Genomic DNA, 26090 nt, shown 5'->3' on the forward strand with positions numbered 1-26090 from the left:
CACATGTATACCTGTGGCGGATTCATGTTGATGTATGGCAAAACCAATACAATATTGTAAAGTAAAAAAAAAAAAAAGTGATGAAAACCCAAATAAACTCAAAGATGGGATTGAAATAAATAAATAAAATCTAGGTGTCCTGATTTTAAATCATTATTAACTAATTATACCTTCCTGACCCTATGCAGCATTCTCACAGCCTTCCTCCGGAGAGAGCTCCTTCAGATCTAATGCCAAGAATAACAGAACCTAATAGTAACTGAGTATTTATAATCTATTCCCTACACCTTTCTAGTTTAGGCAAATGGCCACCTAGAAAAGGGAGAGAAGCTATTAGTTCCAAATACCTTAAGCTCCCCCCATTGCAGTCTAGGAAAGATGCTGAGCTACCTGATTATGTCATGGCTGTATTCCTGTCTGTAACATTTTCTTTAATGTATTCCTATTTGTAACATTTTCATTTTAGACTCTCAAAAAGTGGCATGAACACATTTCATGCATTAGGAGAAATATTAAACTGTAACAACCAAGAGAAAAATGTAAATCACAGTTTCCTAAGGATTTTTAGAGACTACAAATCTAATTCCCATTTATAAAGTGGATGCCAGCAATTTATGTATGAAATAATATATCCTTTTAAATTTTGTGCCTTTAATTTAGCTTCTTTTGCAAGTGTTCATAGCACTTAAATTCCATCACATTACTCAAAGATATATGTTTCCCTGGGACATTTTAAAACGGAAAAATCTCATGTAGAGCTTCAAATGGATCTAAATGCTAGAAGACTACTTTCTTGACTCTCAAATTAAACCATAATCCTGTTAACAATTGGTAAAAAAAAAAAAAAATGTTATTTGGTTTCAGAGTAATGTGTGTTTGTGGTCTGGGCGTATGTGTGCATACCTTGCTACAATCAATATTCTATCTATCCTAAGAGACTTGAAACCTTTTAATCTTGTTTGATACTCCAAAAGTCATTTCTAATTCTACTTTATCTCCTTTTCTGTTTTGTTTGTGGATACCGTAGGAGGGTGAGAGATGAAGTTTCTTTATTCTTCCACAGCATCAAGGACTCTCAAAGCACACATTATGAAATAAGAACCAAAGTCTAAACATAACAACACAAGTTATGTTTGCCAAATTTGTAAATCAAGCTAAGATACCTCATTAAAATTACTGAAAGCATCAAAAAGCAACTCTTTAAGCACGCATCAGGAAATGCTAATACTACACATGCTTGCTTGAAAGGCTCACAATCTTACTGCCATCGCCTTCCTAGACACACCAATTTAGATGCAGGGTGCCAGACAAGACCGACCATCGAGTCAATCAGTAGGAAAGAGTGACAATACAATGTCTCATTTCTACTGCTGCTACTGGTACCTACAGACCTCATACCAAGCCTAGTCTATGTGGCTTTAAAAAATGTCCACAGTACTTTAAAGGGTAATAACAGAAGAAGCAGAAGTCTGAGGGTAGAGAAAAAGAACCAAAAAAGAGAAAGAAAAATAGAGGAGGGAAAGGTTCTTTCATAGAAACTGAAATCTCTAGCAGACACTTCTTCCAATTACAAAATACCAGTGAAGGAGAATGACATTAATTTACCACCTGAAAATGGGCAAAAACAAGTTTAATGTTTTGGAATAATGCTTTATGTCTAATAGAATGTGGACTTTAATGTGATTTCCTCCATGTTGAAATATCATCTTTAGAGTTATTTTTCCAAGGTTATGTGTGATGAGCAAAAATGCACATGGGGAATTTGTTCAGCCCTTTTATTTCAAGTTATAGCACATATGGGGAGAAAACATTTCAATTTAACATTCATTAGTCAAATGAATTGTTATCATTCTTCTTGACATGTATTCATGTTTAGGATTGTTTGATCTGCTAAAAGCTTAGAATACAACATACAGTACAGAGAACCTGTATCCATATTTCAAGGACAGAAGAAATTACCTCAAATGTGGACTATTATCATAAAAAAGATGTTTCAGATTTGCAAAAACATGCAGTACCTCCATCTGGTAAATGGTAACTACTAAAATATTTATAAATACCACAGCATAATTCACATGTCACACATGGTAGTGATATTCACTTTTCATGTCTCCCAATTAAAAGCTATTGTTTATGGTAAAACACACTGTAACACATTTGTGTATCTAACAGAAAAATAAATGATTTCCTTAATATCTCCTCAGGGATTACTCTCTCATCCTGCTGTGCAAATAATGTAAATATAATACTGAAGGAGGTAAAACACTATAGCTTACTGACATTCATTTGTTTGTTTTCAATAACATAATAGAACAAATTGTTTCTAGATGAGCTTAGGCTCATAATTGCTGATCTTTATTTTTCTTTTAAACATTCTCTCACTAGAATGGCTGAATACTATGCAGAATTTAGATATCTTTCCTAGGAATAAAGTGTATAGATAAGCAATATACACAAAACAAACCATTGCCCATAAACAACTTGAATAAAGATTCTAATAATTTATGTGACTCAAACATATACCACACATTGTATAACCACAACTGGATTGCTGTTCATTTATAATGGAAAGTACATTTGAGTGTAGCTAAAAAGATCATGAGGCTAACTAGATACCCAGTCCAAGCCCCATTACTTTCACAGAATAGAGCATGTAAAGGCAAACCCATGGCATATTGGTGTACAGATATCAGGAGTAACTCTTAACTTACTTTCAGATTACAAAACAGGTGTTGAAACTTTCTTTGGTCATTTCTGACTCCACTGAAAATAAATTTAAATTTCTACTTGAATTTTTTTGTTTTTAACTTTTTTTACAAAGAAGGTCAAAGAAAAAATGTTTTTTAAAATGTACCTGAAGGGTACAGATATAGGGTAAGTTATGAAAGACTCTGACACTGAGAACAATCTTCTCTAAATCTTTTGAAGGCAGTCTAGTCTGTCGTCCATTGTAAAATTTCCTCAAGCAACCCTCCTTTGAAGATTTTCTTTTGAAGATGATTTTTCTTTGCTCTTCCTAAGATTTCTCATCTATTCCCCCCACATATTACATTATTATATCATATTCTTTGTTTTCACTGTAGGATTATATCGTACTACTTTCTGCACCATATAAAAATTCAACTAAGTCATTTAAGTTCCTTCATATGGCCTATTTTAAATTAATTCTTTCTGTCTGTTATTCAGTTCAGTTTAATCACTCAGTAGTGTCTGACTCTTTTCTGTCTGTTTATATACATCCTTAATCATGCCCAGGCTGCATGGCCCTCTTTCTCCTCAGCTTGCAAACATGCTCTAACATCTCCTATATTAAAACCCTTTTCTTTGATACTTTTGCCATAAAAGTTCTCTCTAAATTTTAAGAAACTATGGAAATATTTACTCTCTTTTGTTGCTATTGCATATCTATCCATGCAATATTGAGTAGCTACTATTTGCCATATACCATTCCAGCAGCTTTCAAATATGGTCTGAGGATCTCTCACATTCCTTATATACATCCAGGGTCTCATAGGAGGTTAAAACTACTTTCATGATAATACTAAGATGTTATTCGCCTTTTTCATTCTCATTTTCCCATGAATGCACAGCAGTTTCCCAAAGGCTGCATGTCTTTTAGCTCTGGTGGCTAATGAAAAGTGTGCTTATATATTTCTCAATTTTAAAATTTTTGAAGCTTAATTTTTCATATGGTTAAAAATCACTAGTTATCATCCACATACAACAGAGGCTAGCAAACATTTTCTTAAAAGGACAAGACAGTAAATAGTTTATACTCAGCAGGCCATATGACATCTGTCACATTACTCAACTCCGCCACTACAGAGAGAAAATAACCATGAACAATACAAAAATAAATAGGGTAGCTCTATTCAAATAATAACTTATTCACAAAAGCAAGAGATGGGCTGGATTTGGCCTGCAGGCCAAACTTTGTCAATCTCTTTGGTCTTTGGGTTCTCACTGTTTTTATTTTTATTTTTTTAATGTAAAAGGAGTTCTGAGATTTAAGAATTTAAAAACCACTGGAAAGCTCCTAAGGTCAAATTAACCCTTATGATGCCACACTTCAGGAGCTGCCTGAAGAGAAAGCTAGACACAGTGACATTTGGATCCCTGTTATACTGGTGACCAGTGAAGGATGGTATGAGGTCAGAAGAGGAACTACTGCATTCAATCCAGGAGTTGGGGTCTGGGTATTATCAAAGAATACATTATAAAGAAATAGTATCTATATTTTCCAGTATACAGTCAAGATGAAGACTGCCATTTTGGGTTATAGAGTTCTCTTTTCCTTACTATACATAAATCAAGGCATAAGGTTATATTTAGAAAACGTGTGTGTATTTGTGTTTTAAGTAAAATAATCTGCCAAACCCAACCTCTTCTAGCTGAATTGTATATTATGCTAATTGTTAATTTTTAAGAATCTCAGATTGAGTGAAGTGCTTTTTTTTTAACCATTTACCTGTTATTTTTTAAAGAAGTAATTTGCTAGTCCATTGTAAATTCTATTATGTTCTCTTCATTTATTACCTTAGAGATTCTAAAGGTGGACTATATCTTACTAGGTGGAATGTTTTACTTGGATTGATTAACTTGGCCTGAGTGGTCTCTGGACAGTTAGGATCTTTGATGTTAAATTCCAGTTCCTGACTTCTGTAAAAGGGCTAAAAACACTAAGAAGACTGAATTAGAGCTATTTTGTATCTGTATATACTCTTATCTTCACATATGAACACAGACATTTTTATGGATACAAATCCTATTTGAACAGGAAGGACTTTAATATTACCATAGTTTTATTAACTCTTGCTGGACTTTGATAGTAACATCCTTCAGAATGTTACCCTTAAGAATGCCAAGCTCTGTAATGCATAGTTACCATCATGCTCTTATTATTTATTCATAATATTTATGCATTCTGTTTGAATTTTTAATCATCATCAATGTATCAATGCTTATTGTTTGCCTTGTTACCTTAATGTTAGTTTTCAGTTTATTCATGACATGAAAGATTCAAATATATTTTTCATTTTGTCTTTCAAAAACTATTTTTAGCAAACACTATTTATATTTTGAAACTGGATTATGTGACCCTAGTAGCCCTGTGGTTATGTGTCAGTTACAAAAATAATGACCATTTTTGTAATATGTGGCTGTGCTGTGCTCAGTCCTGTCTGACTCTGCAACTCCCTGGACTGTGGCCCACCAGGCTCCTCTGTCCATGGAATATCCCAGGCAAGAATACTGGAGTGGGTTGCCATTCCCTCCTGCAGGGCATCTTCCAGTCCTAGGCATCAAACTTGTGTCACTTGCATCTCCTACCTTGGCAGGTGGATTCTTTACCAACTGTGCCACCTAGCAAGCCCTTTGGTAATATAATGCAATCACCACAGTTTAGTAACCCATCTAACGACCAAAAAGTTCAATTTCTACCTATCTGCATTTCAGAAATACAAGTACATATTCCAAAGATATGTGCTTAAGAATAACTACAGCAGCTCCTTCCCGGCTGGAACCATGGAGGGTGCAGAAGAGAAGAAAAAGAAGGTTCCTGCTGTGCCAGAAACCCTTAAGAAAAAGCAGAAGAATTTCGCAGAGCTTAAGATCAAGCGACTGAGAAAGAAGTTTGCCCAAAAGATGCTTTGAAAGGCAAAGAGGAAGCTTATCTATGAAAAAGCTAAGCATTACCACAAGGGATACAGGCAGATGTATAGAACTGAAATTCGAATGGCTAGGATGGCACAAAAAAAGGGGAACTTCTATGTACCCGCGGAATCCAAATTGGCGTTTGTCATCAGGATCAGAGGTATCAACGGTGTGAGCCCAAAGGTTCGAAAGGTGCTGCAGCTCCTTCGCCTCCAGCAGATCTTCAACGGCACATTTGTGAAGCTCAACAAGGCATCAATTAACATGCTGAGAATTGTGGAGCCATACATTGCATGGGGGTACCCAAATCTGAAGTCTGTAAATGAATTGATCTACAAGCGTGGTTATGGCAAAATCAACAAAAAGTGAATTGCCTTGACAGACAACGCATTGATTGCTTGATCTCTTGGGAAATATGGAATCATCTGCATGGAGGATCTGATTCATGAGATCTATACCATTGGAAAATGTTTCAAAGAAGCAAACAACTTCCTGTGGCCCTTTAAATTGTCTTCTCCACGAGGTGGAATGAAGAAAAAGACCACCCATTTTGTAGAAGGTGGAGATGCTGGCAACAGGGAAGACCAGGTCAACAGGCTTATTAGAAGGATGAACTAAGGTATCTACCAGGATTATTTTTGTAATCTGGTTAATAAACAATTGAAACAAACAAACAAAAAAGAATAACTACAGCAACACTGTTTGCAATTACACAAATTAGACAAAGAAATGTAAACGTTAATGAATGCAGGAGCAATTAAATTACTAATGGGACAGCCATTTTATGGAAAACCACATAGTCATTTCAAAGACTGAGGCTGAACAACAAATTATTATGGAAACTCCGGAGAAGGCAATGGCACCCCACTCCAGTACTCTTGCCTGGAAAATCCCATGGAAGGAGGAGCCTGGTAGGCTGTAGTCCATGGGGTCGCTAAGAGTTGGACATGACTGAATGACTTCCCTTAGTTTTCACTTCATGCATTGGAGAAGGAAATGGCAACCCATTCCAGTGTTCTTGCCTGGAGAATCCTAGGGACGGGGGAGCCTGGTGGGCTGCCATCTATGGGGTCGCACAGAGTCGGACACGACTGAAATGACTTAGCAGCAGCAGCAGCAGCATGGAAACTCTCCCCAGATTGTACAAGGCTATGTACACGTAATCCATTGTTTTTTTTTTCATATATATTTTTACGCATACATCTATGTATGCTAATTTTAAGAAATGTACTGCAAGAAAATCATCACTGCCTTTCATCCAATTATTCTGAAATTTTAGTCAGTCTCAGAGTCATTTGAAGGCTGGGGAAGGGGAAATGGTCTCACTTTAAAAAGTTTTCCTATTTGAGAGTAGCCCTTGAAATCTGCCTTGTCAGTAGGGTCTCATACAATTCTAATGCAGAAGGCAGTGGTTAAAACTAATGTACAGTCAGTATGAGAAGCAGCAGTCTAAGAATTACCTGCAGAATCTCCTGAACAAGCATTTTTTCTGTACTAAATGCATATGTAGCTCCAAGCCTATTTCTCCAGGCATCTTCACTTATCCCTGAATATAAGGTTTCCTACAGGCAGGCCTGCTTATCTTTTGCTTATCTCACCTTACTTTATTTTCCCAATTTCTTTACTCTCTTATGTAAGCCTGAAAAAACTATTAACCTATCTTTAAAATGTTTAGATTATCTCTCAAATTCCTACCTTTGTTTTTATATTTCCTTTTACCCTCAACCTCATCTTCATGCATTAAATTTTATCCTTTTGAGCCACCTCTTCTATAAATTTTTTATTATTCTCAATCACTCTTCCTTCTCTTCACAGTCAATGTAATTGTTATCGAGCACTGCCTTTCCCTTTTAGCATACTATAATTATGTGACTTTTCAACTTATCTCTCCATTAAAGCAAGCTCTATGTAGGGTAGGGTCTTCAAGTCTTTGTATTACAAAGTTTCTGATACTCTGTAGATTCTCAACCCAAGCCAACCAAATTGAGTAAAGTGATTTCATTGCATATTTCCTATGCAAAGTGACAGGACAATTTTGTTTAATACACTCTCAAGTGCTATGCTTTATCATACATACCTCAGTCCCAGAACATTCTGCACATGTCCTTCCATGCCCTCTTACCCATTTTTTCTCCATTTCATCACTAAGACCCCACAGACCTCAGCAGGAATTGCAGGCCTACTGAAGAGAAATGCAGTGTCCAGAAAGCATACAAAGATGTATTAGTACTCACTAACCTGTCTCTATCCAAGTAGTTCTCTAAAGCTCTTTGTATATTTGAAATAATATATTCAGTTATTGGAAATGATTTGCTTAATGTCATTCTTCTCTGATGCAACCTTCTTCTTGAGGGTCTGTTTTATTCATTACCATATCCAAGTAATATAGTGGTTGGCTCATGAAAGATATTTATATATTGCCTGATTAAATGACCAAAGCAACCCATTCCTTCAATTCTCCATCTCATAAAATGGTTAGTCTTTATGCCAGAATGTGAAAATCACCTATAGACAATGCTCTATTTTTCCAGTGCCAAATAATGGCAATATATATGGTGCAAATAAATATAAAATAAAAACAGAAACATTTAAAATATTTATGCTACAAAAAAAAGACTTTATCTTTGCCTTGGACATTAAAGAAAATTCCTACTACAAAGCAGTACAAAACAAAATGAAAACCCCAAACCTTTAGATGTGTGAACGAAATATTGATAACATTCACTTCACTTTGCCAATAGCTTTGTACCTTGTACTAATATTGTTTTTTTTTAATAGCAATATAAAATTTATGGGTGAAATTCTTCAACTGGGGAAATTATTTTCTTAGACAATTTTAGCAAGCTATTACTCTACCACAACTGATATTTTTCAACTCAATGCTGCAAAAAATAGACTTTAAGCCCTGACTATTTTACATGGTCTATCTGAGTTCAGCAAATATCTATAAAAACACTTTTAAAAGCATTGGTTCCCTTGGGTAGTATGGTCATTTTTAGCAATACTGAATCATGCAAACCAAGAACACAGTATATCTTTCCATCTGCTTGTGTCATCTACACTTTCTATTTTTAGTGTCTTATAGTTTTCTGAGTAATCAAACTTTTACCTCCTTAACTAGGCTTGCTCCAAGGTATTTTATTTTTTTATGCAAAGGTAAATGTGTTTTTTTTTCTATCATTTATCTTCTACTAGTTCATTATTAGAACATAGAAATACAACAGATTTTTGTCTATTAATTTGTATCCTGAAACTTCACCAAAGTCATTGATGAATTCTAGTAGTTTTTTGGTCGTGTTTTCAGCATTTTCTGTATACAGTATCATGTCATCTGCAAATAGTGACAGTTTTACTTTTTCCTTTCAAGTTAGTATTCCTTTCATTTCTTCTTTTTTTCTGATTGTTGTGCCTAGAATTTCCAAATCCATGTTGAGTGAAAGTGGTGAGAGTGGGCCTCCATGTCTTCTTTCTGATCTTTGAGGAAATGCTTTCAGTTTTTCACCATTGAGTATAATGTTAGCTGTGGGTTTGTCACATATGGTTTTATTATGTTGAGGGATGCTCTTCCTATGTTTGCTTTCTGGGCAGGTTTTTACTTTTTTCCCCCATAAATGACCATACAAACAAGGACATGTATAGACTTGATGCAATCCCTATCAAAATGTCAATGGAATTTTTCAGAAACCTAGAAAAACTGATTTTAAAATTAGTATGTAAACACCCAGTCCATTTTAAAGGAGATCAGTCCTGGGTGTTCTTTGGAAGGACTGATGCTAAAGCTGAAACTCCAATACTTTGGCCACCTCATGCGAAGAAGTTACTCACTGGAAAAGACTCTGATGCTGGGAGGGATTGGGGGCAGGAGGAAAAGGGGACAACAGAGGATGAGATGGCTGGACGGCATCACCAACTCGATGGACATGAGTTTGGGTGAACTCCGGGAGTTGGTGATGGACAGGGAGGCCTGGCGTGCTGCAATTCATGGGGTCGCAAAGAGTCGACACAACTGAGCGACTGAACTGAACTGAAATGAACTGATGTAAACACAAAAGACTCCAAATAGCCAAAACAATCTTGAAAAAGAAGAACAGTGCTGGACGCATCATGCCCCCTGACTTCACACTATACACCAAAGCAACTATAATTAAAACAATATGGCACTGGCACAAAAAAAGACACTTGAATCTATGGAACAACATAGAGAGCCCAGAAATAAACCAAAGAACTGTGATCAATTAATCTGTGACAAATGAGCGAAGAACAGAAAATGGAGAAAAGACAGTCTCTTCAATAAGTGGCACTGCAAAAATTGGACAGGTACATAAAACAATTAAATTAGAACATTCTCTAATGCCAAATACACTCAAAATTAGTTAAAGACCTAAATAAAAGATTGGATAGTATAAAAATCCTAGAGGAAAACACAGAAGAATAGCTTTTGACATAAATCACAGTAATACATTTTTGGATCCCTCACCTAAAACAAAGAGAACAAAAACAAACAAACAAGTTATACCCAACTAAACTTAAAAGCTTTTCATAGCAAAGGAAATCATCAACAAAATGAAAATACAATGTATTAAATGGGAGCAAATATTTGCAAATGATATGACCAATAAAAGATTAATATATAACATATATAAACAGTTTATAAAACTCAGTATTGATAAAACCTAACAACTCAATTAAAAAATAGGTAGGAAAACTGAATAAACTCCCCCCGCCCCCCCGCCACACCAAAGGGGAAATGCAGATGGTCAAGAGGCACATGAAAAGATGCTCAACATCACAGACCATCAGGGAAATGTAGGGAAGGAGAGGGTTACATTAATTGAGAGAGTAGCGTTGAAACACATAAACGATCATACGTAAAACAGGTAGCTAATGGAAGTGGCTGTATCACACGGAGCTCAACCCAGTGCTCTGTGACAACCTCAAGCAGTGGGATAGGCTGGGGAGTGGGAGGGAGGAAAAAAAAGGAGGGGCATATGTATACTGATGCCTGATTCACATTGTTGCATGGCAGAAACCGAGGAAATATCGTAAAGCAATTATCCTCCAATTTTTTTTTAAAAAAGCAATGAGATACGATCTCACACTTTTCAGAATGGCTATCATCAAAAAGGACACAACAAATTTTGGTGAGGAGGTGGAGAAAGGATACCTGTACCCCGTAGTGGCAATGTGAACTGATGCGGCCACTACAGAAAACAGTACAGAGGTATCTTTATAAAAATTAAAAACAGAACTACCGTGCAACCCATTTAAAATTCAAAAGGATGATGCTATTAAAGCATTGCGCTCAATATCTCACCAAATTTGGAAAACCCAGCAGTGGCTACAGCACTGGAAAAGGTCAATCTTTCTCCCAATTCCCAAGAAGGGCAGTACTAAAGAATCTTCCAACTACCAGATAATTGCATTCATTTCCTATGCTAGTAAGGTTATGCTCAAAATCCTTTAAGCTAGGCTTCAGCAGTACTTCCAGATGTATAAGCTGGGTTTAGAAAAGGTTGAGAAACCATAGATTGAACTGCCAACATTCACTGTATCATAGAGAAAGCAAGGGATTTCAAGAAAAACATCTACTTCTTTTTTATTGACTATACCAAAGCCTTTAACTGTGTGGATCTTAACAAATTGTGGAAGATCTTATAGAGATGGGAATACCAGACCATCTTATCTGTCTCCTAGAAACCTGTATGTGGGTGAATATGCAACAGATAGAACTTTATATGGAACGACTAACTGGTTCAAAATTGAGAAAGAAATATGACAAGGCTATATAGTATCATGCACAGAGAATATCATGCGAAATGCCAAGCTGGATAAGTTACAAGTTGGAATCAAGATTTCTGGGAGAAATATCAACAACCTCAAATATGTGGATGATACCATTCTAATGGCAGAAAGCAAAGAGGAACTAAAGAGCCTCTTGATGAGGGTGAAAGAGGAGAGTGAAAAACCAGCTTAAAACTAAGTATCAAAAACAAAATAAAACTAAGATCATGGCATCTGTTCCCATCACTTCATGGTGAATAGAAGGGGAAAAGGTGGAAGCAGTGACAGATTTCCTCTTCTTGGGCTCTAAAATCACTGAGGATGATGACTGCAGCCATGAAATCAGAAGATGATTGCTTCTTGGAAGGAATACTATGACAAACCTAGAGAGTGTATTAAAAAGCAAAGTCTCACTGTGCTGCCTAAGGTCTGTATAGTCAAGGCCATGGTCTTTCCAGTAGTCATGTACAGCTATAAGAGTTGGACCATAAAGAAGACAGAGTGTCAAAGAATTGATGCTTTCAAACTGCGGTGCTGGAGAAGACTCTTGAGAGTCCCTTGGACTGCAAGAAGGTCAAACCTGTCAATCCTAAAGGAAATCAGTCCTGAATATTCATTGGAAGGACTGATGCCAATTCTGAAGTCCAATACTTTGGCCATCTGATGCAAAGAGCCTGCTCACTGGAAGAGACCCTGATGCTGGGAAAGACTGAAGGCAGAAAGAGAAGATGGTGACAGAGGATGAGATGGTTGGATGGAATCACCGATTCAGTGCATATGAACTTGGGCAAACTTTTGAAAACAGTGAGGGATAGGGAGGCTTGGCATGCTGCAGTCCATGGGGTCGCAAGTGTCAGAAATGAATTGGTGACTGAACAACAACATCATTAGAGAAAAGCAAAAATCTCCCTGGGCTCTGGGTGCCAGTAAGCAAAGGTAAACTTGCTTACTGATAATATTACTGCCACTAATATGACTGAAAAAAAGAACAAATATTCATTCCTGATAGGCCTTCAGTAGGGTTTATGATTGAATCACATGTGTAAATACATCCTAGTTTTGTATAACCATAATTCTGGTTTTTAATCAAAATTTGACTTCTAATAAGCAATATTTAAGCTTAATAAATACTTGATATTATGATTTAGTATGGGTATCTCCTAGTGTCTGAAAATATTTTTTATAGTTTCAGAGATATCACTAGATATTATAGAAGAAAACTTGTTCTAGACCCAATACGCCTGGAGAAGTCTAAAATACTAAACTGACTTTTTTTCTATAATTCTGTTTCTCAGAACTATAAATATGTTAAAGCTTATTTGGAAAAACAGAAAGGGCATAATATGAACTGTTTCTCAAAAAGTCTCACTGTAAACCTTTTTACCCTGGATGTTCCTTGATATTCTAAATATTGCCCTTGATTTACACAAATTCCTAAGAAACCACAAAATATCCTGAATGTCCAAAGCAACCTTGAACAAAAAAGCAAAGTCTCAGACATCAGGCTCTCTAATTTTAATCTATATTACAAAGCTGTAATAATCAACAAAGTATGGTATTGGTATAAAAAGAGACACATCGATCAATTGAAGAAAATGGAAAGCCCAGAAATAAATCCACACATACATAGTCAATTAATTTCTAGCAAAGGTGCCAGAGTATACCACAGGGAAAGGGTAGTCTCTTCCATAGATTGTGTTTTTGGGAAACAGGATTGCCACATGCAAAAAGAATAAAACTAGACCTCTAATACTATAATAAAATCAACTCAAAATGGATTAAAGCCTTGAACATAAGACCTGAAACCATAAAGCTCTTAGAACAAGAACTCTTTGATGGCTTTCTTCACAGTGATTTTTGGGATTTGACACCAAAAGTAAAGTCAACAAAAGCAAAAATAAACAAGTAAAAGGGATTTTGCAGGTGTGATTAAAGTTAAGGGCCTTGAGATGGAGAGATTATTCTGGACTACCTAGGTGGATCCAATCTAAAAACAAGGTCCTTACAACCATCTTTCTAATAGCGTAGAGAAGAAAGTGGAGAACCTTTCAGACTGCAGCAAACCAGAGAGACAATAGCAAGGAAATGATTTGACCTGCTATTGATGGGCTGGAAGATAGAGACAGGAATTCCATGAGACAAATAATATATAGACAGGTAGCTTCTAGAAGCGGGGAAATGAAAAGGATTTTCCCCTAGAGCTTCCAGAAATGAACATAGTCCTGTCAACACTTCTAGTTTACCTCAGTGGGGTCAATGTCAGAATTTTGCCCTACAGACCTGCTTTGTTTCATTCACCTAGTCAGTGGTGATTTGAAATACAAAACGAAGGCATCATTATATGGACATCAATGTGATGCTGGAGGAAGAGTAGCAAGCAGGTCACCGGAACTTAAGATAACATAGAAATAGATTCCAGTTTATATAACAGTTGAACATTTCTCAAAGGTAGTCATGAGGCACCAATAATCCAATGAAAATGAGCGAATGAGTGCAATAGGTATTTTTCCAAAGAAGATATACTAATGTCAACAGATACATAAAAACATACTCAACATTACCAATCATCACTGAAATGCAAATCAAAGACACAATGTGGTTTCTGGTATCACTTCACATCTGTTATGCTAGCTACTGTCAAAAAGACAAAAGATAACCAATATTGGTGAGGCTGTGAAGAAAACAGGGCCTTTGTTCACTGTTGGCATGAATGTAAACTGGTACATTCATTATGGAAAACAGTACAGAAGTTCTTCAAAGATTAAAAACAGAACTACCATATAAGCCAGCAATCTCACTTCTGGATATACATCCAAAGTAACAAAATCACTATCTCAAAGAAATTTCTGTATCCCTATGTTCACTGCAGCATTATTCATAATAGCCAAGCTATGGAAACAATTGTCAATAGATGGATGCATAAAAAAATATATATATGTATATATATATGTTTATGTATATATATATGCTGCTGCTACTGCTGCTAAGTCGCTTCAGTCGTGTCTGACTCTGTGCGACCCCATAGACAGCAGCCCACCAGGCTCCCCCGTCCCTGGGATTCTCCAGGCAAGAACACTGGAGTGGGTTGCCATTTCCTTCTCCAATGCATGTAAGTGAAAAGTTAAAGTGAAATCGCTCAGTCGTGTCCGACTCTTAGTGACCTGATGGACTGCAGCCTATCAGGGTCCTCCATCCTTTGGATTTTCCAGGCAAGAGTACTGGAGTGGGGTGCCATTGCCTTCCCCATATATATATATATATATATAATATTCCATATATATAATATGTATATAAGAGATTATATATATATATATAAAATATCCCATATGTACCTTCATATACAGATAAAGATACACATGAAATATTATCCAGCTTTTAAAAAGAAGGGCTTCTTGGGTAGGTCAAATGGTAAAGAATCTGCCTGCAATGCAGGAGACCCGTGTTTGATCCCTGGGTCGGAAGGATCCCCTGCAGAAGGGCATGACAACCCACTCCAGTATTCTTGCCTGGGGAATCCCATGGACAGCGGAGCCTGGTGGGCTACAGTCCATGGGGTTGCAAAGAGTCAGACACGACTGAACGACGAACACCCACACAGAAAGAAGGAAATCCTGCCATTTACAATAAGATGAGTGAAGCCAGAGAGGATCATGCTAAGTGAAAAAGCCAGGCAAATAGAGACAAATGCTGCAAGCATTCTTTATATGTGGAATCGAGAGAGAGAGAGAAGGAGAAAAGAAAATGGAAAAGAAAAAAAAAAAATGTATCTCAAGGTATGAGTTTAAATGTCAGGTCATACAGCACTGAAACTCATGTCCTTTCAGTGACACTAGGAGATAATGACAGCTTAATCATTCCCTCTCCTCCTGAGAAAGACAGAGACTGTCTCAAATGGTTTACTGAAAGAAGGGTCAGATGATTTCTGTATAATATGTTCTGTAACTACACAATGAACCATTGCAGTCCATACTAAAATTGAATAACCCTGTTCTCTTTTTAAAGTGAAGGAGATTGCAGATCTAAGAAGAAAGATTTTTTGCTCTGTTTCAAATGAGTGTAATAAAAACAATTATAAAGAATACAAATCACAAGAAAATCTTGAAGAATCTTTCAGTAATTCAGTACAAGGTACTCCCAGGATCTTCCCATAATCAGTCTGTGTTGCAAACACATACTTAACTTATGGTTAATACAAGATATATTTTAAATTAGAAAGAAAAATACTTTTGATAAATAAAGTTTGGTTAGTAATACTAAAGTTTTATACTTTATTTATTAATACTAAAAGTATCCAAAGAGTACACTAGAAAGTGTTAGTCATTCAGTCGTGTCTGACACTACGGACTGTAGCCCACAAGCCTCCTCTGTCCATGGAATTCTCCAGGGAAGAATACTGTAGTGGGTATCCATTTCATTCTCCAGGGGATCTTCCTGACCCAGGGATCGAACCTGGGTCTCCTGCATTACAGGCAGATTCCTTATCATCTCAGTCACCAGGGAATAAGAAGAATTCTTTTTTTTAATTTTTATTTTATATTAAAGCATAGTTGATTAACAAGGTTGTGTTTCAGGTGTACAACAAAGTTATTCATTTGCACATATACATGTATCTTTTCTTTTTCAAATTATTTTCCCATTTAGATTATTATAGACTATTGAGCAGCAATCCCTGTGCTATACAGTAGATCCTTGTTGGTTATCTAATAATAATGCATAAAAAGTCTTCAAGACACTGAATACATTGGACTATAAAACAAAGTGGTATCATACTGAGTGACATAAATCTTAATTATGTAATTTAGATTACACATTGCAAAATGTAGACTTAGCTCTCTTAGTTCATTGGGAATAAATATTTAAAAACAGAATTAAAAATAAAGATTTTTGGAACTAGACAAAGAATGGAAATCCCACAGTTGTCCTATTTACTGCATGATCTTGGACAAATAGCCTCAGTTTGCTATTCTTGGAACTAAATGCTATTATGAGCATTACATTAGAAAATATAGAAGTGTTTCCCATTTCAGCATGCTCTACTTGAAGTAGAGCACAGAAACAGGCTAAGAAATCATGGAAAACAATGTTCATTTATGTTGTTTATCTATTACCAAAAACAAAGAATAGAGGAAAGTAGAACAAATAATGTAAAACGTCGTTAATTAGGAGTTAATTATGGTGAGAAGGTCATCATCCTTAATTAGTTAAAATTCTGAAATGTAGAATATTCATAAATGTGAAATTATTCCCTTCAGGGCCATAAAGTAACACAAACAAATTGTTAAACAAACATTAAATAAGAGTTCAGACAGACTCACTTTAATGAACAGATAAATGACGCTTTTTATTCTGTGCAAATGCCATGGTAGAATACTTAACTCAAGTGTGTTTTCTTAAGTATAATATTTCTTTTACATGTTCTCACTCAACCCAAGTGAAGCTATTGATTTACTTATCAAATTCTAATAAGTAAAATTGCATCTATATATCTACCTGTAAATAGAGTCCACAAAATTTTATAGTTAAATCATTATGAATTCTGCATAAACTTAACTCAAAATTTATAATATCTGGTTATCAGTGACTTTGGAGGCAGAATAAAATGGTGTAGAAACTGAAAAATAAGAATATCCTATTTTGATTTAGAACTTCAAATATAATAAATGTGGGTTTCATCTAAATTACAGTTCTTGACAACATTACCACTACCTGATGGGGGATATAGTTACTTTAGGTCACTTAGTTGGAGATCCAAGCTAAGTAAGCTATCATTAGGTTCCTAAATATTAATATTTAAGAGGAATTTCTAGACATTTGTTATTCTGATAACTTGGGGAAATATTTCTAGATACTGTCACCATTCAAAATTTGCTGTCAAATTTGGCTACTTAGATATAGGTCCATACTGAATACATGACTTAATAGCATACTTTTTAAAGTTTTACAAGGAATGAAGACTGTGTGTAACATAAAAAACTTTTTGTTGAGTGGTTTGATAATGAAATGAAAAATTAATACACTGTTCATACATCAATTAATTCACTCAGTTTTCACTCGCTGAGCATAGACATTATTTTGCATTCCCTTAAAGAGCATCAGATACAAAATTCAAATGAGGGTCATTGAATAAAATAATAAACGACCCTCCTCAGAACTTTATGTTAATAATGAGCTTATTCTTTTCAGAATATAAAATCTTTGCCATAACGTTAACACCCAAGATAGACAAGATAGAAGATTTTACCAGACAAGAGATGCTCAGGTATTAAACAATCCCTGGCAAAAGAATTATTAGAAACAAACAAGCAAAAGCCAGAAAAGAAAACCATAGCTGTTTCATAACAGAGGCTTTAACATTTGTATATAATAAAGAAGACCAAATATTTTGCACAAAAGAATATGTTTTAATAACTTTCACCAAATTTGAGGACTTAAAATAATTATTCATTATAGTTGAAAAGAAAGATTACTTGATGTCTATGAAGACTGTCTCCATTCTATGTCTTCCTTAGTCTACATGTCACACTCCTCAAATTCCTATTCACACAGTCTACCCCTGATCATCTAGCTCAGACCTTTCAGAGATGTTTCTCTTTATGCAGTGTTTCATTAATTACCATAAGACCAATAAATCCCTCTTATTAGTATTGTCCATAATATTGGTTATTAGCCACCATCATAGCTATAGTCCCTGTGACTACCAACATGAACGGTTAATGTCACTTTCATGGTCAATGTCAGAAGGAATCACAGTTCTATCTCTGGAGTCATCACATAAAGTATGGCCTGTGGGACACCACTACATACATTTGATATAACATGCTTGTACGCCAAGGATTTTTGTTGTTGTATCCATTGGGAGGTAAATAAATAAAATATTTAGAAGGACTATCAAGAGTTTATCAGACTCATATCCTTTAATATATAATAAATTTATCTTATTCATATGATAGGGGAAGGGTGTCACTGGGGGGATAACATTGGAAGTTTTCAGCAGAACAGCAGCACGATCAGATTATAATTTTCAATTTACTTTTTATTTTATATTGAGGTACTGTTGATTTACAATGGTGTTAGTTTCAGTAAAGCAAAGTGGTTTTATTACACAGACACATATATCCATTCTTTTTCAGATTATTTTCCCGTATTGGTTATTAGAGAATATTGAGTAGAGTTCCCTGTGCTATCTAGTAGGTTCTTGTTGATAATCTATATTTAACATACAGTAATGTACATTAATCGAAAACTCCTAATTTACCCCAAATCCCAACTGTAAAGAATCTGCCTGCAATGTAGAACAACCAGATTCGATCCCTGGGTTGGGAATATCGCCTGGAGAAGGGAATGGCAACTCACTCCAGTATTGTTACCTGGAAAATCCCAGGGACAGAGGGTCCTGGGGGCTATAGTCCATGGGATAGCAAAGAGTTGGACTAAGCACACACACACACACACACACACACACACACACAAGCAACTAACACTACTACCACTAACCTATCCCCTTTGGTATCCAAGTTTGTTTTCCAAGTCTGTGAGTTATTTCTATTTTGTTAATAAGTTCATTTGTATCATCTTTTTAGATTCCACACATAAATGATATCATAAATTTGTCCTTCTCCAGGTGGCACTAGTGGTAAAGAACCCCTCTGGCAATGCAGGAGACATAAGAGATGTGAATTCAATCCCATGGTCAGGAAGATCCTCTGGAGCAAGAAATGGCAACCCACTCCTGTCTTCTTGCCTGGAGAATCCCATGGAGAGAGGAGCCTGGTGGGCTACAGTCCACAGGGTCACAAAGAGTTGGGTACAACTGAAGCAATTTAGCATGCACACCCACAATGTTCAACTTACTAAATTCTGGTATTTATTTTGCCTGGCCCGGTTTTGTACAGTCACTATATAAGCCTACAAACTGACAAGGAGCCATGCTTTAATGTTTTAGTAGTAGTCAATTTTTAATGCCACTAGAGTCTGGAGAAGGCAATGGCACCCCACTCCAGTACTCTTGCCTGGAAAATCCCATGGACGGAGGAGCCTGGTAGGCTGCAGTCCATGGGGTCGCTAAGAGTCGGACATGACTGAGTGACTTCACTGTCACTTTTCACTTTCATGCATTGGAGAAGGAAATGGCAACCCACTCCAGTGTTCTTGCCTGAAGAATCCCAGGGACGGGGGAGTCTGATGGGCTGCCGTCTATGGGGTTGCACAGAGTCGGACACCACTGAAGCGACTTAGCAGCAGTAGCAGCAGAGACAATTCAATCTTTAACAAAACTGACTTTAAAATTATTAATTTGCTATAAGATTTTGATATTTCAGGCATCATGTATTGATAAAATACTAGTACATTTTTATAGGGATCAAATACAAAAATATTAAAATATTATCCTGTACTTACCTTTATCTGAATTAATAGAAAATCAATGTGTAAAATTTTCTTTGGAGGTTAGAAACTTATATTTTTATTTAGCAGATATCAAGACTTGTAATTTGTCTCTGTGAAGTTTAAAATAGCTTTCCTCTAACTTCCAGGAAGCTCATTTGATTAACTTAGATATTGGTCAGACTTATTAGTCACATATTAACTTTATATACCCATACATGTACACACATGCTTCCATACATACTAAGAAAAATTAATGCACTCATGTAAGACTTTGACGGCGATGAGATATATTTTTGTACATAAAATTTCAGAGACAGAAATTGTATTTATAAAAATGTAGTGGTTAACAGAGATAAAATTTAGTTGAGATGTTTTTGATTACCATTTGTACAAAAAACACTACTCCTGGGCATAAAAGAAATGATAAAAAACAATTTCTGTCATCTAAGAAATTCCCATTTGTTGAAAGGGTCACTAAATACGGCTACTGTGCCAATGTCAAATAGACTGCTTGGCAAATCCGAATCCACCCTCTATTGCCTGCACTGCAATAATGGAGACAGGCTTTAAAAGTATTTTTCCTTTGCCAACTTGCATGTTTCTAAGCGTTGTCAGCAGATGGTGCTAGAGGGACACTGGAGGAAGAAGGGTTTGGTCCCAGAATGTTCCTCTCACAAGGCTTCTACAGTGCAGTTTCTCCCGTGCATGGCTCTGATATTACATGGTGGCCCATTGCCCCCAGCAACCAGCAGCTCCTTCTAGTTGGTCTTCTGATAGATTAAAAATCAGTTCCAAGGACTTCCTTGTATGTCCAGTGGTTAAGTCTCCATACTACCACTGTAGGGGGTGCAGGTTCAATTGCTGGATGGGAACTAACATGTCATGTGGTGCAGCCAAAAAATTCCCAAGGCCTGGCAACTCCCTGTAGATGGCTTTCTTGAAAACCTTCTAAGGTAACTTTGTAATCTAATGGTAATTAACGGTGACACATTTTCCTGTGAACAGCAGCCTCCAGCACCCCCTGGTTGGTTTTACCAGGAATGCCAACATGCAACATCTTATGGATGTTTTCTCTCATTACTCCCTAGGATGGCATAGCAGTGGAAAACTGACATTTCCTTGGCTTTGCAGAGAAATGATGCTGGTAATAAGGCTCCTCCAAACGGATGGCTTCTTCACTACTGAAAAGGAAGATTTCTAACAGACTCTGCTGCCACCACGCCTCAGTAACTTGTCCTCTATCCAGTGAGCCATGGATGTGTCTTCTCAGAGTCTGGATCTCAGCCCTACAAGAGGTGTGCAAGTTCCTTCTTGGGTGCAACACCTCAGCTCTAGAGGTGGTGGTTGCTCTTTATATCTAAATACTCCTATATTCTATGCTGCTGCTGCTGCTGCTAAGTCATTTCAGTCGTGTCTGACCCTGTGCGACCCCACAGACGGCAGCCCACCAGGCTCCCCCGTCCCTGGGATTCTTCAGGCAAGAACACTGGAGTGGGTTGCCATTTCCTTCTCCAATGCATGAAAGTAAAAAGTGAAAGTGAAGTCGCTCAGTCGTATCCGACTCTTAGCAACCCCATGGACTGAAGCCCACCAGGCTCCTCCATCCATGGGATTTTCCAGGCAAGAGTACTGGAGTGTGGTGCCATTGCCTTCTCCAAGCCCTATTTAATTATTGTTAGTCAATCCTTTATTACTCCAAAATTCCATCTATTTATTCTGTATATTAAACTTGCCCTATTTAAATTACTGTGTGATTTCTGCCTCCCAGTGGGCCTCTATTACATACATCAAAAGCAACAAAAGACTTAATCTAAAAGTCAAGTAGCAATATACGAGATAATAATACAAAATGTGTCCCAAGACATAGGAAGGATAACAAGCATTGCACCAAAGCGTGAAACTATCAATAAAACATTTCATGGACTTTGGGTTAAATCTCCAAGGACAGAGAAAATTTTTTTTAGATAGAAAACAATGAGGGTGAATTTCTGAGAATGGCGTTAGCTAAGGGACTCTCATATTGTTAGAAAATCGAAGAGTCTCAACAGAGGATCGGCAGGGTAATTTAAGAGATTAATTAGGCTGGGAATATATGGTAGGATCAGTTACAGATAATCTTTCAATGTGATACCTAGGATTTTGTACATATCATATGGATACTGGTGAGCTAAACAGATTTTCACCAAAGAATGTCTGTTTCCTTTAGAAATCCACTTTGATAGCAGTTACTTTATCTCAGGAGCCCTGACAGATAATACACTTTTGCCTGCTCCTTAAACAAAATCATATGCTCCTGTCCTTTAAAGTGTGTGTATATATCCATCATAATGAATAACTATGAGGAGAAATCTGAGAAGCCTGCATGGATATAAATATGCATTCAAACCAAGAACAACATTCAAAAGCATTTATCAAAAATGCAAGATGCTAAGAGCACTATTTGTATTGTGAATATTAAAATTTTTGCATCTTGCTAAAATATATAAATGGTGGGGAACCAGGAGATCCATTTTTATTTAATTCCTTTCACATGTCCACATTTAAATCATTAGTTATAGTTTGAGAACTGTAGGGCACAGCATTCACACTTCAGGAAAAATTCCAATTGAAAGCTAGATGTATATACCCGCATGTCTTTAAAGACAAAAGAAAAAAAAAAAGTGCACCTTCATCAATATCTAAAGGGATTGAGTTTAGTCTACAACATTATCAAAGTCATAAAATGGATATCCCGCAGGGGTCTAGATAATGCATTCTTTTCCCATTTTGTTAGGCTCTGAGAGAGACTCAACTGTCAGGCACCTGTCAAGTAGAAGGGAACGTCAAGCAACACCTTCAAGAAATAGCAAATTAAGTATATGTCAATGAGTTGCTGGACTGAATGGGAATGTCAAACATGCCAGAATAATAGACACTTTCTGTATCAGATTGCAAAATTATTTATAGGGAGTTGTGTACCTGCACAGCATAAATCAAATTTTCATTCATCTGCTGCTAGTGATCTTATCATCACTATATACAATTCCACTTGGCTAAGAAAAAAAAAAAAAACGCTACTTGAAGTTGCCTCATTTAAATAGGGGCATTATGCTATGTTGAGGATTGCTACTGAAATATTACATATAAAATCACAGTAGTAATGCTATAATTAAAATAAATGACTTTCCATTTCTATATTTATGTTTATATCATTTTGTTACTTTAATTTTTGAGTCCAAATACTTTCTTTTCTCAGGAAGGTGAGTTTCTATTACCATATCACATTTCTCTCATAAAAAGATTTTTCTTATTAAATCTCTTACACTGCTTTTATCTGCTTTGGCATATCATTTTCACTGGGTAAGGATGTTTTTGTAATCTACATTACAATCATCAAACAAATGGACATTTTATAATGTCTAAACCAACTTGTTTTTCCCTCATTGGTAATGAATAATTACCTTTCTTTCATAAAAAATGCTGATATTCATATGATAAAGATACATTCATTCAAAGAAGGCTTTTTTCCTTCTAATAATAATTAGCTATTATTACAAATAATTTGTATTAGAGTACACATAGAGATTATACAGCTCAGATGGTGAAGTATCTGCCTGCAATGCTGGAGACCAGGGTTTGATCCCTGGGTCAGGAAGATCCCCTGGAGAAGGGAATGGCAACCCACTCCAGTATTCTTGCCTGGAGAATCCCATGGACAGAGGAACCTGTATAGCCCAGAGGTGGGCTACAGTCCATGGGGGCCGCAAAGGACACGACTGAGTGACTTACACTTCTTTCACTTTCCAAGGGGAAGATTTGCTGAAATATATCATTTTTTTAAAATATAAATTTACTTATTTTAATTGGAGGCTAATTACTTTACAATATTGTATTGGTTTTGCCATACATCAACATGAAATATATCATTTTTAATATACAGAACATTCTAGCCAGCAAACAACTTTCTATTTAAATGATTGTTCTTTACTGTCAACAGTTTATGTCTTACTTAAAAGTATAATGATATTCTAAAATTAATTAATCTAATTGGTGTAGGGTCAAAGCAGAAATCTTATTTGTCAAAGATTTCCTGAATTCTTTAGCTATGTCAATATAATCCTGGACATATAGAAACAATTAAAAACTAAGTCAATTTGCTTTTTATAAATATTTGGTATTTGATAAATTTTAGGCTTCCCAGGTGGTCCTAGTGGTAAAGAACCCACTTGCCCATGCAGGAGATTGAGAGACTAGGGTTTGATCCCTTGGTTGGGAAGATACCCTGGAGGAGGTATGGTAACCCACTCCAGTATTCTTGCCTGGAGAATCACATGGCCATGGAAGCCTACTTGGGCTACAGTCCATAGAGTTGCAAATCAATCAGACATGACTGACGTGATGTGGCATGCATGCATTTGGTAAATTTGGGACTTAATGATTCCATGTATGGCAACCCACTCCAGTACTCTTGCCTGGAAAATCCCATGGACGGAGGAGCCTGGTAGGCTGCAGTCCATGGGGTCGCTAAGAGTCTGAAACGACTGAGCGATTTCACTTTCACTTTTCACTTTCATGCATTGGAGAAGGCAATGGCAACCCACTCCAGGGTTCTTGCCTGGAGAATCCCAGGGACAGCAGAGCCTGGTGGGCTGCCGTCTATGGGGTCGCACAGAGTCAGACATGACTGAAGCGACTTAGCAGTAGCCGCAATGATTCCATGTAAGTTTCAGTTTACCTCAGTATTTTGGTATAGACTGAAACCTTCCATTACATGTTAAGTACATGAAAAACATACAAAATGCAAGACAACAGCAGTGAAAGTAATTATTTTATTGATAATAATGGAAAAATTTAAACACATGGTAATTTGGTTATGAAATATACAGAACCACAGAAATATCATTTTCCAATTTATTATATTAGGAATAAATATGGTAAAAATATGAAATGCTTATTTTCTTTATTATTTAAATATACCTACATGACAAATAAACATTTCTAATTTTAATACGATACTTTTCAGAAGTTGTACAGAGATATTCAGGAGCAGTTAAACACTACAAAAATATAGGTACTATTGATTAAGTAACTAAGTATACCTACATCTTAATTTATTCTAGATATTGTATCAGGTGGACAAAAAAGATTTGATTTCTGCCCTAGAGAAGTTTATGATATGAAATTATATAAATAGAATGTTTCAGCCAGAAATATAAACTGTTATTATTGTAAATCCAACTGCCCATTTTCCTTACTGTGTTAAGAATGCACAAGCTTGTCTGTGAATCTGATTTAGAGATAGCCTTGTGTATTTAGAATTGTCTTGCAACTTTTATAATCTATAGGGTACCAATAATACTGTCAATGTGAAAAATGATAAAAGGTCATTTGCAGAATGACATTTAAAAAATTCTTTCTGTGATATAATTCTTGAAAATCAAAATACCTAACTGTAGTTAAAAAAAAGGACTCATAAATTTAAAGGATAGCTTCCTTTATATTTGCAAAATACCTCAAAGCTCTAATTCTATCAAATTAGAAGACTGTAACATAAATTAATGCATTTCCCAAAAATTATGAACTCTTTTAGAGACAAGTGGCATTCAAATTTCTATTGTTAAAGCAAACATTAAAATTGATATGAAATATTTTATGCAATTATTTACAATTATAGGAAACACGAAGTTGCATCGTAATTGATTAAAACTATGTTCAATGTTGAGGAACTGTCAACAGAACTTTCAGTTTCCACTAGATGAATATTGTGTATGTGTATTTACAAAGGAAAAAAGAACAGAATCACCATCTGCTGAATGTCTACTCTGTGTCAGGTGAGGAATTAATAGCTATTATTAAGTTTATTCTTCATCACACCTTGTGATATAAGCATTATTATATATCTATAACATAAACTACCCAACATGTTTGTAGACGCAAGAAAGAATGAAACTGAAAACATAAATGAGACTAGGTTGACAATATCCATAATTGCAAGCTGATGTGACTCTGTAATAATAGAATGGACCAGTGGACCAAAAAAATGCCAGGATTTGAAGGAAAGGAAGAGAGAGTATGAAACTGTCAATATAGAAGTTTGTTTGTTTTTCATAGTTGATTTTCAAACATAAATATAAAAGGCAATATAAACATAAAGGCAAACACAAATACACATACATTGCTTTATTATACTTGGTTTTTTTTGTTTTATTTTATTTTCAGAATTTGATTCTTCATTTTATTTTGATGACCTTTTTTTTTTATGTATACATATAACTCTTTTTTTTTTTTTTTTT

The 26090-nt window shown here is 35.9% G+C and overlaps 1 protein-coding gene and 1 pseudogene across 2 annotated transcripts in view; one reads left to right on the forward strand and one right to left on the reverse strand.

Moving 5' to 3' along the window:
• The window catches only part of GRID2 (glutamate receptor, ionotropic, delta 2), a 1587604-nt gene that overhangs the window by 1008997 nt on the left and 552517 nt on the right, over nucleotides 1-26090 (reverse strand). The window lies entirely within an intron of this gene.
• LOC105003158 lies at nucleotides 5522-6271 on the forward strand (annotated as a pseudogene).

The sequence above is a fragment of the Bison bison genome, unplaced genomic scaffold (genome assembly GCF_000754665.1).
Source record: "Bison bison bison isolate TAMUID 2011002044 unplaced genomic scaffold, Bison_UMD1.0 scf7180017864464, whole genome shotgun sequence".
NCBI classification, from domain to species: Eukaryota; Metazoa; Chordata; class Mammalia; order Artiodactyla; family Bovidae; genus Bison; species Bison bison.